A 9,383-nucleotide genomic window follows, 5' to 3' on the forward strand; every position below is an offset into this window, starting at 1 on the left:
ATGTTCCCAGCAACAAAAAATCCCCCAGTAGGCCACCATCAATAGACTCTCCAGCACACCCCAGCACCCCTTGCCATTGCATACATTTAATGCTGGAGGTGCCGCAACTGCGTTCCCCTTGAAAAAATTGTAAATTGCCCTAGTATGTGTATGTATGAATCTGAGTTAGGGACCTTAGATTGTAAGCTTGAGGACAGGGACTGATGTGAATGTACAAAATATATATACTGTATAAAGCACTGCGTAATATATAACCGCTATATATAATTATATATATTGTATATTGTAATATATAATTACAGGTATCTAACAAAATGCTAAAAATTCTAAAATAACAAGCTAAAGATACATAGTAGGCAAAATCTTGCATATTGAATGTATGTTGTGACAGACTGGCGTCTGTCACAATTATATATAAAAAACAAAACAAAAAAAAACACCAAAACAAAATAAAAACAAAACACTTACCAATCTCGCAAATCCTTGCTGGTCTCAAAAGTATTCTAAAAAATGCCACAAATTCAAAAAAAACATTGCTACAGCTATAAGGCTATAGAAGAGCCTCAGAATTCTGACTTTGAAACTCAAAATTCAAACTTTTAATTTCAGAATTCTGACTTTGAAACTCAGAATTCTGACTTTGAAACTCAGAATTCTGACTTTGAAACTCAGAATCATTACTTTTAATCTCAGAATTCTGACTTTGAAACTCATAATTCTGACTTTTAATCTCAGAATTCTGACTTTGAAACTCATAATTCTGACTTTTAATCTCAGAATTCTGATTTTCAAACTCAGAATTTAGTAAAAAAATGTTTTGTTTTGTTTTTACTTTAAGCTTTGCATTCATTGGGGGTCTTTCACAATTAGCAATAAAAAGAAGAAAAAAAAAATCACCTACCAGTCATGTAAATCCTTGCTGGTCTTAAAAGTACACCATGATATGCCACAAACACTAAAGAAATAAGTCTTGCCACAGCTACATGGCAGCTCAATTTTTGCATACCAGATGAGTGAAAGTTTTTGATTTCAGAATTGAATTATTCTTCGTTACAGTGACTGGGGTCTGTCACAATTATAAAAAAAAAATCAACAAAACAAAACAAAAAAAAATAATCACCAAATCCACTTGGCAGTCATGAAAATCCTTGCTAGTAAAATTAAAATTATTCTAGAAAATGCCACAAATTCTAAAACAAAAACCATTGCTACAGCTACATGGCAGGTCTGTTCTTGCATACTGACTGTTTTTGATTTTAGAATTACATTTTTCTTTATTGTATTTTGCACACAGTGGGGATCTGTCACAATTAGCAATAAAAAGAAAAAAAAAATCACAAAAAATCACCTACCAATCATGCAAATCCTTGCTAGTCTTAAAAGTATGCCAAAATATGCCACAAACTGTAAAAAAAAATGCCACAAAATTTTAAAAAACGAAATTCTTACATTGTTTGCTAATTTTTGAATACAATAAAGAACATAAAATAAAATTTTTTTTTTTTTTAATTTATGGCAATTTGTTTTTTTATTGTATTCAAAAATTAGCAAAAAAAAAGAACATCACATACCAATCATTGGTGTATCCACATTCTCTTGACAAGGGGGATCATTTTTGCCGCATCATGGCCGCGACATGTCTACACCCTCATACGGCTGCCTTTGCAGCTTGGGTGAAGAGGGTGATAAAAATGCAGCTCAACCACCTGTCTTTACCAGTCCTCCACACAGGTCTTCACCTTTTTAAATATTACATTATGATTCTTGATTCATTTTCCCCAGATGTCAATCTTTAGTGCTATCATTCTTTCCATTTGACGCTGCTTAATAGGCCTCATGCATGCTGGTCGTTATGAAAACACCAGTAGCGTTAGCGCTAGAATGTTGTAGCTGCATAATGAGTTTTGCAGCGTTTTTGTAGTAGCCTTTGCGTTTTTAGCGCTTTTTAGCAAAACTATATTCCCACAAAAACTTATGGCTCACAAAACACTCATAAATGCAGAATAGCCGTGTTTTTCTGCATTTTTCAATGTTAGAGCGTTTTTACAGCTGAAAACTCCTCTTCAATCTTACTAGTACTTGGGGTTGGGGGGGGGGGGGGGGTTCCAGCCAGAAAACACCCCTGTCAAAAAATGCTGATAACAGTCTGTGTGAGCATGGACACATAGGATAACATGGAGGGGTGTTTACTGACTGCAGAAAAGGCCAAAAACAGCAGCTGTAAAAAGGTCAGTATGCATGAGGCCAAAAACTATAATCAACTCTAGGTGGCTGTGTTTTTCTTTCCCTTTTTTTTTTTTATAAGTCAAGTTTTTATGTTTTATAGTAACAAAAATTTTGTTGAATGGTAAAAATATAGAAAAATATAGAAAAAAAATTAAGTAAAGCGTGCAAATATAAAAACAAAAGGGTTTGTGTGCATTTATTTAAATATTATAAATTGTCGTATGCATTGGATATTCAGTAGTTAATGGTGAAGAGTGAAAAGTAAATAAGTAATTAACAAAAAAATTGTAAAAATAATGACTACAATAAAATTGTGCCTTTGTGATAAAAGTGTTTATTTTTATTGAGTATTGATTCTATTTGAATAATTGATTGATTAGATTATTATTTTTTTTTTTAAATAATTGATAAGGGGAATTTTCAGCAGTTGGATGGGTTATGAAGAAATGACAGTCCAAAGGTTGTTGGTCATCGTTCCTGGGATAAAGCAGCTTTAGGGGCGCTCAATGTTAGTACTGAGAAATCGAGTTGCCTCTAGGCACACCTAAATTTTCAAGCTCTGGGAGAATCAGAAGGAAAAAAAATGGACTCACAATTACTTATGTTATGATGATGTTTTATCTTCAGAGATGTGGTACTTCCATGGGTGCAAAGTTGATGCCCACATAGGCCAACCTGTTTATGGGTTGGTGGGAGAAGCACCACATCTCTGCAGATGGGATTGGGTGCTTCCAATACACTGACAATATAATCTTTATTGTAGACCGAGGTCTTTCAATCAATGAGTTTTTGAGATATTTAAATGACAACTCTTGTAATTTGAGGTTCACTGGAACTGAACAAATTATGAGTATTGAATACAGGTACCTGGATATTTCTCTGATGGGTTCAGTGAGTGATCGTAGGATCCAAACACAATAATACCGATACCCAACTTCTAGAAATGCTCTCCTGTGTGCCTTACATGTTAGAAAGGCCATACCAAATGGCCATTTTAATAGGGTTAGGTGGAATTGCTCTACTTTAGCTGGGTATGATAGCGAGGTACAAGTGATGCAGTTTTGAGGGAGGTCCCATCCCAGGAAGTGCATTTTGTTGCTAATGAGCACCTTCCGTAGGTGATATTCTATCCCAAAGTCATTTTCGTTTGAATAAAGAAAAAAAAATGGACTCACAATTACTTATGTTATGATGTTTTATCTTCAGAGATGTGGTACTTCCATGGGTGCAAAAGTTAGCGCCCACATAGGCCAACCTGTTTATGGGTTGGTGGGAGAAGCAGCACATCTCTACAGATGGGATTGGGTGCTTCTTCCAATACTCTGACAATATAATCTTTATTGTAGACCGAGGTCTTTCAATCAATGAGTTTTTGGGATATTTAAATGACAACTCTTGTAATTTGAGGTTCACTGGAACTGAACAAATTATGAGTATTGAATACAGGTACCTGGGTATTTCTCTGATGGGTTCAGTGAGTGATCGTAGGATCCAAACACAATAATACTGATACCCAACTTCTAGAAATGCTCTCCTATGCTAGAGAGGAACAAGTGATGCAGGTTTGAGGGAGGTCTCATCCCAGGAAGTGCAATTTGTAGCTAATGAGCACCTTCAGTAGGTGATATTCTATCCCCAAGTCACTTTCGTTTGAATAAATGACAACAAAGGAATACTTGGTTAGGTAGAGTAGGTTTCTACAAATGTGGATTTGAAATGAGAGAATTGGTGAACTGCTAGAGCAGATGCCAGGTAAATTCTATCTTGTACAATGTATAAAAAAACAGTATGTTGGAACAAGAAGATTATGTGACCCAATATGCGATCACCTCTCTACTATTAGGACTCACAAGAAAACGAACCAAGCAAATCATTTCGTAGAGTGCTATGAATCTAAACTGGACACTTTTGGAGTCTAGATCAGTGGTCTCCAAACTGTGGCCTGTGGGCCGAATGCAGCCCTTCGCTTGCCTTTATCTGGCCCTCTGAGCACCATTCCTCACACCGACATCAGCAATGGGGCACTATTCCTCCCAATGACACCAATAGTGTTTGGGGAACGGTTTGGCCAGAGAGTTCGGGCCGAACATTGGCTGTTCGGCCTCGTTTGGGGAACACCTGAATTCGCAAGGGTGTTAGACACCGAATGCCCTGCAATGCACTGCGCGCTACACAGTGCATTCTGAGCACTGACTGGGCAAAGCTTTGCCCAATCAGGGTGCAGTAAAATCTGGTTGTTAAGGAGCGGGCCATGGAGTCCTTAACAACTGATGAGTCATCAGCTGTCAGTGGGCTTCCCCGCTGACAGATGAATTTTAAAAAAAATGTGCCCACCCATTGTGACTTTACCAACCCAGCATGCACCAGATGTAACAAGGGGGGTGCCATCAGGTGACATCACCAGGTGGCCCTGCCCTTACATATATAAGAACTGTCAAATGGAGGAGGAGGCATTCGGTGGTTGGCCGCCAATGAAAGTGGAGAGTTTTTTTTTTGGGGTCGGCGGGCGGCATGATTTTTTTTAATAAGAAATAAATACAGGAGTTGTCAAAAACTGGCTGTGTTTTTTTTTTTGACACTTTTTTGGTGAACGGGAAGGGGTACTATGTACCCCATACTCATTTACATGGGGGGGCGGGGTCAGGGGTTGTAGTTAAGAGACCCTTGACCCCAAAGCACCACCCCCCAAGTGGAGGGCATGTGGCCTGGTATGGTATAGGATGTGGGGGCTGCTCACTCGTCCCCCCCTTTCCTGACCTGCTAGGCTTCATGCCCAGATAAGGGTCTGGTATTGATTTTGGGGGGAACCCCAAGCTGTTTTGTTTTTTAAAATGCTGGCTTTTTTCTTTCTTGCTGTTTTTCTTCCAATAGACGGCAATTGCAAACGCGAGTCAATTTAAATGTGATTTGACTTTTTTTTTTCTTCTTTCTTTTTCTTTATGTCATTATTGTTACAGCAGGTTCTATACGCGGTACAGATGCGCCACTTTACAGACACACTAAGGAGACCCCCAGGCACTGTATTTAGAGGAATTTTTCATTTTTACTGTTGCACTTTATGCATCATTAAAATCACAGCTCCTGAAAAAAACTATTGTTTTTTAAAAAAGTGTTTGCATTAATACATGTCCCACAGAGCAGTACCCAGACCCCCATACCTAGTCCAGCAAGAAGACCCCCCAAGACGGAAGAAGACCCCCGGAGCTGTGCAATAAATAATTTTAAAACCTTGTGTTGTGTTTTATTTACATTTTTTTTCACCAGGTGAATGGTAGGGGTACATAGGGTGGGGGGCCGGTATCTGTGGGCCCCCTTATTAAAGGGGGCTTCCGGATTACGATAAGCCCCCGCCTGCCATCAGCGGTAAGATTGACACGTTGCTGCCCCGTCACCTGGTATGGACTGAAAGAACGAAAAAACGGCGTGGGGGTCCCCCCCAAGGTCCATATAAGACCCTTATCCGAGCATGCAACCCAGCCGGTCAGGAAAGGGGGTGGGGACGAGTGAGCGCCCCCCTCCTGAGCCGTAACAGGCTGCGTGCCCTCAACTTGGGGGGGTGCTTTGGGGAAGGTGGGGCCCTACGGCCCCCCCCCAACCCAAAGCACCTTGTCCCCATGTTGATGAGGACAAGGGCCTCTTCCCGACAACCCTGGCCGTTAGTTGTTGGGGTCCGTTAGATAGTCTGATCGTGTGTACGCGGCATTACGCACCGTTTTTGAAGGAACTTGCCAGGTAGGTTGTTCCAAACATCTTGGAGAACTAACCTCAGATCTTCTGTGGATGTCGGCTGTGTCAAATCCTTCTGTCTCTTCGTGTCATACCAGACAGACTTCATGATGGTGAGATCAGGGCTCTGTGGGGGCCAAACCCTCACTTCCAGGACTCTTTGTTCTTCTTTACAGTCTTCTTGTAAAGATATTTTTTTTTTTTGGCTGGGGGCTAAGGAGAAATCTCAAAGGACTAGAGCAAAATGAAGCTGGACAGTACTTTTGTCGATCTAGGTGGATGTCATATGACTTCCTCCCGGATCTGGCTGCGACACAATCTGTCACCAGCCGAGTCCATCGGATACAGTCTGTGACTGACCAGGGTACCAGCCCGCTGCCTGTACCATGCGAACGCTGTGACCAATCACAGCAGATCACGTGATAATTGTAAATAATGGATGGCTTCCTTTCATGCCATCCATTGTGTACAATTGTGCTGCTAACTGTGATTGGTCACAGTGATCACATGATACAGCCAGTGACTGACCAGGGTACCAGCCCCCACTGAGTGTACCATGTGATCGCTGTGACCAATCACAGCAGATCACATGACAATTGTAAACAATGGATGGCTTCCTTTCATGCCATCCATTGTGTACAATTGTGTTGCTAACTGTGATTGGTCACGGTGATCACATGGTACAGACAGGCCATACACAGCCCATCTGTACCATAACATTAGCTGTTGCCAATCACAGCTAATCACAACAAAAATGGTTGCTTTTACCAATGAAATTCACTGGTATAAACATAATGTGTAAAAAAATAAAAATAAAAATTCTAATCACTTCCCCAGAGTATTACAGTGTTACTATGGCAACACTATTGCTCTGGCCCCAGTGTGTTTAAACAAAAAAGAAAAAAATTTAAAAAAATAAAAAAAATTTAAACAAAATTCCTAAAAACATTTTTAACCACTTCAGCCCCGGAAGATTTTCCCCCTTAATGACCAGGCCATCGATTTAAATGACAATTGCGTGGTTGTGCAATGTACGCAAACAAAATTTTGGTCCTTTTTTGCCCACAAATAGAGCTTGCTTTTGGTGGTATTTGATCACCCCTGCATTTTTCTCTTTTTTTGTGTGCTATAAACAAAAAAAAAGAAAACAACAATTCTGAAAATAAAATGAATATTTTTTACTTTTTGCTATATATCCCAAATTGAAACTCAGTTTAGGCCGATATATATTCTTCTACATATTTTTGGTAAAAAAAAAATTGCAAAAGTTATAGCGTTTACAAAATAGGGGATAGATTTATAGCATTTTTATTATTTGCTTTTTTTTTTTACTAGTAATGGCGGCAATCTGCAATTTTTATTGGAACTGCAACATTGCGACAGACAAATCGGACACTTTTAACACTTTTTTAGGACCAGTGACATTCATACACCGATCAGTGCCTTAAAAATGTGTATATATATATATATATAGATATATATATATATATATGCATAATTATCCTAGATTTAAGAAAAATATAATTACTGACCATTCTACATTTATGCCGAATGGGACATAAGTTTTAGGATCATAAATCCAGTAATTGCCTCCTCCCCCTCCCTGCCCACATTCACCCAGCTGCCTAGGTCCCCCTGCTGGCCTTGATCATGTACAGGAGGACTGATGGTACCCCTTTATCTACGGCTGCCCTGGCTATGAGACAGAAGACATGGGAGGGCCGAGGCACAAGAAGTGCACTGCCTTTTTTCAGGAAAAATTTGAGAAATCGGTCAGGGTACTGCTTAGGCACTAGATGTTTCCTATAATATAGCAAATCTTTACCATTTGAGTCAAGAGGCAAAGGGGAGTGAATTGATCAGCCTGGTGAATTGGGAAAATTCAGTGCCAGGACAGGATGAACATGTCAAATTGCTCCCCCCCCAAGATGTATGAGCATGTCAACAAGAATCCCCCCCCAAAAAAAGAAATTGAGCACCAATCTGCATGCTTACCCCCTAAGCATAGCCCCCCTCCCCCCCATACAAATCTGCCCCCTGCTAAAATCCCCCTTCATTTGCCCCCCAACCCCCCCAGCTCAAATCTTCTCATTCCCCATATGCCCCCAGCACAAATCCACCCCGCCCCGGAAACCCTCCCCCCCCCTCGTCCTAGTACAAATCCTCTACCCCGGAAATTTTCCCTGTGAACACAACTCCTCTCCCCCACGGACTCCAAATTCCCTCTCCAGCACAAATTCTCTCAAATCCCCCATCCTAGCACAAATACCCCCCCAAATTTGCCCTCCTAGCACATATACCCCCAATCATTTGTGCTAGCACAAATTCCCCCCCCCCAAATAAAATCCCCTCTTAGCACAAATCCCCTCCCACCCACGTCTTACCTTTTCTAGCACAGACCCCTCCAAAAATTCCCCCTCCTAGCACAAATCTTCTTCCCCCAGCCCCCCTTCCAACACAAATCCACTCCAAATCACCAAATTTCCTCTCCTTGAACAATTCTTATTCCCTACCGGCTGCCCCCCCCCCCCCATTCCCCCTCCCAACACAAATCCCCTCTATCCTTGTTGTGGTGCCCCCCATCTCACATGATACCACAGTGCCCAGTGCAGCCAGGATAAGGGGCAGGTGGGGTGGCTGCCCTGGGCACTGTGGTGAATTGCATGGATGTCTGGGGTAATATTCTACTGTATTCTGGCTGTATTTAGTCTTCTCTACGTGGTTTTCATCTGAGGATGTCACAAAAGAATTGTGTGGCCTGTTAATGCTTACCGCCCTCAGCCAGCATGTGCTCCTAGTGATAAGGGGGTATTATTTATTACAGGCCCAACGTCTCCAGACATCAGATGAGATGGAGAGCCGCCGCGCGCTCACTTTGACCATGCTGAAAGCCTTTATCATTGCCAACTTGCTGTTGCTGTTTACTGGTAAGTCTGATTATTGAAGGCTACTTGACATTTCATTGAGAGCTCTATGAAAAAAAATATGAATGCAACTTTATTTTATTAGAGAACTGAATGTGTGAAATGGTATTTTCTTCCAAAACTGCTCCACAGGCATCATAACTGAGCCCCCAAGATCACCGCCATGTGCCTCACCATTTCATAACCTTAATGCCGCGTACACACGGTCGGACTTTCCGGCAGAAAAAGTCAGACGGAATCATTTCATTGGATATTCCGATCGTGTGGGGGGCTTCAGCGGACCTTTTTTTTTTTTTTTTTTTTTTTTTACGAAAATTCTGACGGACCTAGAAATAGAACATGTTTTAAATCTTTTCGACGAAATCAATTCCTACCGTTCGTCTGTGTGCTGTTCTGACGGACCAAAAGCGACACAAGGGCAGCTATTGGCAACTGGCTATTCTTTTTCTAGTCCCATCGTACGTGTTTTACGTCACCGCCTTCTGAATGGTCGGACTTTGGTGTAAT

Source organism: Lithobates pipiens, unplaced genomic scaffold (genome assembly GCF_037356315.1).
Source record: "Lithobates pipiens isolate NorthernLeopardFrog02 unplaced genomic scaffold, aLitPip1_a1.2 Scaffold_22, whole genome shotgun sequence".
Lineage (NCBI taxonomy): Eukaryota > Metazoa > Chordata > Amphibia > Anura > Ranidae > Lithobates > Lithobates pipiens.